The sequence below is a fragment of the Paramisgurnus dabryanus genome, chromosome 22, assembly GCF_030506205.2.
Source record: "Paramisgurnus dabryanus chromosome 22, PD_genome_1.1, whole genome shotgun sequence".
In the NCBI taxonomy this organism is placed as follows: domain Eukaryota; kingdom Metazoa; phylum Chordata; class Actinopteri; order Cypriniformes; family Cobitidae; genus Paramisgurnus; species Paramisgurnus dabryanus.
The window spans coordinates 8,252,003-8,259,601 of record NC_133358.1 but is presented as its reverse complement, the minus strand read 5'-3'; positions in this window follow the sequence as shown (position 1 = coordinate 8,259,601).

Sequence of the window (7,599 nt, the reverse complement as noted above, 5' to 3'; positions counted from 1 at the left end):
TGTTGGCCACGCTTCAGACAAACCTTCCGTCAAGCGTTAACGCTTTTGCCCTGTGTCAATGTACCGTTATTCTTGTATTAAATTTCAGCTGCCATTCAAAGTCGCGCTGGATTGTGGAGAGAAGTGGCGAAGCAAATGCCGTGGAGCCTTTATCTTAAAGCAACACTAAAGAGTTTTTGCTCTTTGCTCCCCCTACAGGTTGGAAGCGGAATTGTCCATTACCACTGTCGTAAATAATATAGCCTACCGCAGCAAAGCTGGCCCTGATTGGACAGTAGGTCTGCCATAAGGCAAGTTTTTGTAGTTTTCACTAGAACTACAGGACTGCGACCCGATGGTTGGAAACTTCTTTAGTGCGGTTTTGGCCGATAGAGGGCTGCAAAGCGAATGTGAAAGTGCCATTAACCCTGTTTCTAGTGAATAAACGACTGAAACTTTTTTGGAAACGTTATTTTAAGGTAAAAAAAAACTCTTTGGTGTTGCTTTAATTTCGTTATTGGCAAATACCCATCTTTATTTATTTAAATTTAATTTGTTAAGAAAGACTCATTATTATTGGTGTGTTGGCCTATATATAGGCTAAGTGTTTACCTAGGCTATTTAGAGTGCTGAGATGTTACGATCTGATAGAGGACTTATTTTATTTCGTTGTTCCAACTTCCAAGTGACCTATAGCCTATGTTAGTTATGAATAAATTATGTTTAAACATGCATAAATGACTCATTCTTGTCAAAACTGTGTACACGCGCACATTGGGCTATAAATAGGATTCAGGCTTTAAAAATTGTGTCAATCAAAATTTATTTGTCAGGCTCGGGCCAAATTCTGTCAGGCTCGGGCCCTGTCAGGTCTAACTTTTAAGGCCCGATTACAGCTCTAAAGCAGATCAGTTAAGCTTCACTTGTCTTCACCTCAGCTGGTAGCTGCCACATCACATTACTACTAATTTGCATCCCCTCAACCTTGTCGTGTCACACGGTTGTTCGGCACCTCAATACATCAGTTCTTATTGAAACTTCTGACAGTGTGAACAAATCTGCAGTGTAAACCCAGCGGAGTGACCTGAAGAAAGGTCAAAAGTTGTTATAGCGATGGATGGCGGTGGATATGCCTTTTGAGTCGAGACGTGAGAGCTTTTTCCTTCCTTTCGTCTCCCAGTTGGGGTTTTCTGGGAAAAGCTCCCTGACTTGTTCAATGTTTCCGTCTGGCTCTGCGGCTTTGAGAAGCTGCTGAGAAATGCAGTGAAGGAGAGAGGCATGTAGGTCAGAGACAGCAGCCCAGCAGCAGGCTACAGAAAGAGCCTTTTGTGGCCCTTTTCTCCCCTTAGCTTACGGCTCTGAAAGGTATCATTGATGCTGAGCAGCGGCACAGGAAACCAGGGAGGCTAATAAACTAACAGGTTCTTTGTGAATAACTTATCGAATAGAGCTGAGAAGGAAAAATTGTAGTCAAAAATATCACAGCAGGATAATTTCACAGGGAATCTAAAGTCAGATCAGGCCACGTAGCAAAAGGTGTTCGACCAATAGAAGATCTAGGCTCTTTACACAAAAAAAGGGAAATGGGATTTTATGCATTTTTTGAAAATAGCGCTGTTATTGTTTCCATTTTAAAAACAAAAATGGAAATGTGAGAAAACGGTGACGTCATCTGCATTCATATAATGCGTTCAGTCGGACACGAGTCTGGTATAATATTAGCGGCCTTAAATGTATAATTGCGAGGACAGGGGGGTTTCTTTCTGGTGCGTGCACGCTGAGGACTGCACACATGTTGGTGCCGTATACAATCGTGTTCATTCAGGTAAAAAAATTGCCACTGTGTCAAATCGGACTCGGGTCTTTCTTTAAACAAAATAAATCAAATTATGCACATCAGGTTCGGGTAAAAACTGCTTTGGGTCATTTCAGGTCAGGTACATTTCTTTGGATTCGAGAAGACCTAGAAGAATGCATATGTGCGCAAGCACATAGCCAACTTGACTGGTATACATACTATAGCATTTTGTCATTTTCACAGTATTGTGCGAATGGGGATCGTTTTAACAATGTTGTGATGTGTACGTGATTTCTTTTAAAAGTGCAACGTAGTTTTTTACTACAGTCATGTAAATGTGCCTCCTAACATCACATATTAACCAATAGCAGTATGTTGATTTTGGTATTATTATTATTGTAAATGTGTTATAAAAAGTTCCTGGAGCGTCCTGACAGTATGCTACCCACATTCATTGTGTGGTCCTAAGTATTTTTTGCAAGATTTCAAACTAATGTGACTTTTATCTTTGTATATAAAATGTTAATGATGCTTTAAAAACAGCTGCTGCTGTTTACAGTGGATAGACGAAAGCTACATCCATGATGTGTCTATTTAAGGTCGAAGACAGGAAATCTTGGTTTATGAAGGAAAAACCTGAGAGCCATATGCAATTGAATTGACGTGTGCTAACCCAGTGCCAACTGTCAGGTAGTGTAGTGGTTACTTAGTGCAGGACTGGCCACATAAGAAACTTAGCCACCCATCTGTTTTTGTCCTTTTTTTTCTCTAATTAAACTCACACACATTCATTGTGGGGCAGGGTGGAGTTATTACTGACTGGTGCCACGCTGTTTACTGTGGCGTTAGGGTGGAGACAGTTGTTTAGCAGCAGGCACAATTAAAGCTGGATCCCGTAAAGTGGTGCCAGCCATCCGGCAAAGCACTGGCAAGCACACCAGACTTACTGAGCAGTGTTTGCCCACTGGCTGGGGTTTAGGTATTTAAAACATTTATTTTATAGCACAGTCATGCAGGTTTTCAGTGAGGGTTGTGTCTTCAAATCGGTTAAAGGGACATTGCACTTTTTTGAAAATATGCTCATTTTCCAGCTCCCTTAGAGTTAAACATTTGATTCTTACCGTATTGGAATTCATTCAGCTGATCTCTGGGTCTTGCGCTAGCACTTTTAGCATAGCTTAGCACAATCCATTGAATCTGATTAGACCATTAGCATCGCGCTAAAAAATAACCAGAGTTTCGATATATATTTCCTAACTTGACTCCCCTGGTGAAAAAACCAGCATACCAGCAAGACCAGCATATGTTGTGTTTTTGTGCTGGTTTGCTAGTGAATACCAACTAAACCAGCAATACTACTTATTCTTTATAAAACTCTCTTTGAACCTCATTTAAATTACTGCAATATTATATGGTGCAATACTTATTCTACTCACTTAAAAAAATTAGAAATTCTACAAAAAAAAAATAATTCGTGCCATATCATGTTCTGATTTCAATGCGCCAACTCGCTCTATTTCTTTTAGGTATGGTCTTTTAAGACTAACTGAATATAATATATTTCACAATGCATGTATTATGTATCAGGTGGTCTTTGGTTTAAATAACAGACTATGTGAACTTGTTCCAATCCACTATCCCCGGCACTAGAAACATGCATATCATTACTGGTAAAAAACGGAGATTAAAAAGCACTGGTATGAGTGTAGTGTCCCGGGGACCGCGGATCTGGAATGAGCTGGATGAAAGTCTGAAAGCCGCAAGCTCTATTTCTTCTTTTAAACAAAACCTCAAGAAACAATTACTAAACTTGTATACATCTTCCTAATGTACGTACTATTTCTCACTCTGCATGTATGTCAGTATAAACTTCTCAACCTTAAGGTAAACTGTTAAACAAAATTGTATCTGTTAAATGGGATCTCCTTCCTTTTGCTGTATGAATGTGATGTATGAAATGTATTATATGTAGGCCACACATTTTTGTTTATTGTTAATTTTTTTTTTAGATAGCTTTAGATAGCTTCTTTGGGGACCAGTTCACATGCATGCTCACCTTAAAGGGGACAGAGAATGAAAAACCATTTTTACCTTGTCTTTGTTGAATAATGGTAGTCTACCCGGATTCACGAACATACAAAAAGTGCTAAACATGCTAAACATCTCAGTCTCATAGAAATTCCTCTTTTAGAAATGTCAGCCAGAAAACGACCCAATCTGAAAAACTGATGCTTATGACATCACAGGCATCTCACTGCCCCTCCACTTTAAAATCATTGGCTACATTTTTTGAGTGGCAGCAAAGTCAGCCAATCAGTAATGAGATTGCAAGTTAAGCCAGTAGGGGGAGCCAAATAGGTGCAAAACCACTTGTTTAAAATCCCCCACCCGAATAGAGCTATCTGAGAGAGGTTTTTAGGAAGCTTCTAAGGTATTACAGACCCAAACAAAAAAATTTTTTCTACATGTCACATCACAGAACAAGGATAAATACTCCGTTCAATCATTCTATGTCACCTTAAAGTTTATATGAATATATATATGTGTAAAAAAAAATGTGAATGTGAATAAACTCTTTAAAACTCTCAAACCAGCATCAGCACCAGCATCAGCACCAGCTAAACCAGCAACAAACCAGCATTAGTACCAGCTAAACCAGCATTAGCACCAGCATCCCATGCTGGTCATACCAGCATATGTTGTGTTTTGGTGCTGGTACGCTGTGACCACCAGCTAAACCAGCATAGACCAGCATAATTCCCATGCTGGTCCATGCTGGGTTGATGCTGTTTTTTTCAGCAGGGTCTTCTGTCGTTACATTCTGTACTAAGACCGACGGACAATTAAAAGTTGTGATTTTCTAGGCTGATATGGCTAGGAACTATACTCTCAAACTGCCGTAAAAATCAAGGATTTTGCTGCTGTAACATGGCTGCAGTACGAGTAGTGATATTACGCACTGCTCAGGGGACTATTTTTTGGCACTGTGTAATATCGCCGCCATGTTACATCAGCAAAGTCCTTGATTATTAGTATATACCTACAGAAGAGTAGCCTGACGTTGTCATACTCAATTCTAGTCAGAATTTGAGTCTGATACCGCTCCATTGAGCTAAAATTATGAGGCGTGTCTCAACCGAAAAATGCCTCTCCACTCAATTGGATAGACCTATGACCAATCAGAGCAACGGAGTGTGTGACGTATGTTGAAATGTCATCTTTTGCAGCCTGACCAAACTGCTAGTAATTTCGCTACAATGATACTAACATCATTGTAATTATACTAAGTCTGAGTTAGCGAAGGTACATCAACACCTACTATGTTTACAACATTTCATTTATATCACAACATTAAGTATTTACTAAGTCATACAGTAAGACTCTCTTACCATTTGTACGTTAGGAGAACTTCATCCACGACGATAGCTACCCATTACATTGGCTTGAAAAATATCGGAGCCTAGCATGTCCCTCCACTTATTCAGCAGTCACGATTCCGGGCTTCCGAAAAGAAGCTGGCAACGACCGCTAATTATATCCATCTCGTCGTGCACGCCAGTTGCATCGCCATGATACCCATTTCAGTTGCTTCTTTAACTTTGTCCTCCATAAGTGCGACTAACTTTTGCCGAATCCCGTAGGAAGGACTGCGAAAACATAAACAAATGCCTTGATCGCGTTTCTCTGTTCCTCTTTTAAAATAAATGCTCTGTCGATATCTTTTAGAACAGACTCAATGTCAGATTCCACACATCTGAATTCTCCAGCGGCAGCCATTTCATTGTAAACAGATTGAACACACGCGCTCTTTGGTGACGTGGTTGATACGTTACTGTTGATCATCTGTCCATCATCGTAAAAAGCCCGCCCTCACAATTTGATTTTTCGGCCAGTTTTGGGACTCGCATAGTAGCTCCTCAACGGAAAAACGCTAGACCGATCTTCCCGTTTTTCAAAATGTGGTGGGCGGGGCTAAGATCGGCTGGCACCCAGGCTAACAGAAGAGTCAAGTTTTAAATAGGAAAATATCAAAACTATTTGGTTATTTTTTGCACAATGCTAATGGTCTAATCAGATTCAATGGATTGTGTTAAGCTATGCTAAAAGTGCTAGTGCCAGACCCGGAGATCAGATGAATGGATTCCAAAACGTTAAGAATCAAATTTTCCAAAAAGTGCAATGTCCCTTAAAATAAGCAAACGCAGAGAAAAAAATTAACGCAATTCGCATGTCACATCTCTCCTATTTACAGACCAGGTTGAGAAGAATGCAGGGGTATACTGTACTATCATCTGGTATAGAAGGTTTCAGCAGTAACAACATAAACAAGCGGCTGTCGCGGTCCGCACGTAACTTCCGGTAAACACCGCTAAAAATAAATAACAACAAAGTTCTTTATTTATATAACAAGCAAAAGAACAACACATAGATTACCTAGGAAATCAAAGCATTTGTTATTTTCGACGAGGCATTTATTCAGATCAGTTTAGCAACTAGTCAGACCATTAAAAAACGAAACCGGAAGTAAGGTTCGGATCCAGATGTGTATCACGTGCATCCGATGAAATCGTCTATACTTTACTGTATACAATCTCACACACTTTTGGATTGTGTATGAACAAAAATATTTATTAATATACACGTGGCCCCCATATGTGACCCATTATTTGAAAACCCAAAATTATGTGAAAACATAACCTTGATATATTTACTATTGGCTAAGTAAGGTCATGTGAAAGACTGAAATCAAAGTGAAATCAGTCATTAAACGTTGATCCTCCTCATCTCAGATGTGGATTATGAGACTTTAGCCTGGACTTCACAGACAGGAAAATATAGTGCCTGGTTAAACTGTATTCCTGAATTGTTAGTCAGCAAATAAGATGCAGATTTTTCTGAGTTTAGTAGTTCAGCATGAAAGTGCCTAAACTTTAACCCAGAAATCTTTTCTCATGCATTGTATTTACCAGCCAAATGGATTTCCTGGCTACATTTGTTAAATCTTAGTAAGTTTAGTGAATAAGTGGATGAGATCATTCAAACTGCCCGGCATGAATGGAATCTTTAAAAGGTTTGACACAGAGCATGACATCAGGTCTAGAAGAGAAACAATGCAGACTTTTCAGATCTTCTAAAAAACATTACCCTCTCATCACAGGAATGAGCTCTAAATTCAACACATTTATCACTTCCAATTTAACACGGTGTCATACAAAAATAAATGTGGGATATGATTTTCAATTTAAAAAGCCAACATAATTTTATGGCACTAAGTGCAAATAGTAGGTGAAAATAAGTTTAATTTAATAAACAAAATGATTAAATGCGCAATGAGTGTAAATAGTAATTAGATGCCATCTATATTGGCAGATACTATTTGCACCTCGGTGTTTATGTAGATTAACAGGATGCAATAATAAAATACAATGTACATTATTATACTTATTAAAATGATTAAATAGATGCTGCATTACTGGGAGAATAAAAGTCCTCCCTACAAATAAATGCATTTTCGATGTGATGTGATAGGTAAAGGGAGAAGAGCGAGGTCAGCAAAAGGCAGATTCAAATCAGCAACATCATATCATACGCTCAACTGCCTGCGCTACTGACACCGTTAATTTCAGTGCCTATTTTTAAACTTTAGTGCTCCAACAAGACATTGGTGGGCGGAGCTAGTGTAAATAGTGTTTGCCAACACAACTGAATGTCTATTTACTTGTTTTACTTTATTTTTCATTATTTGGTCATTTTTACCCAAATTATATAATATTATAATATAAAAATCTAAGGCCAAACATTTGATTTGTGTGAGGAAAAGA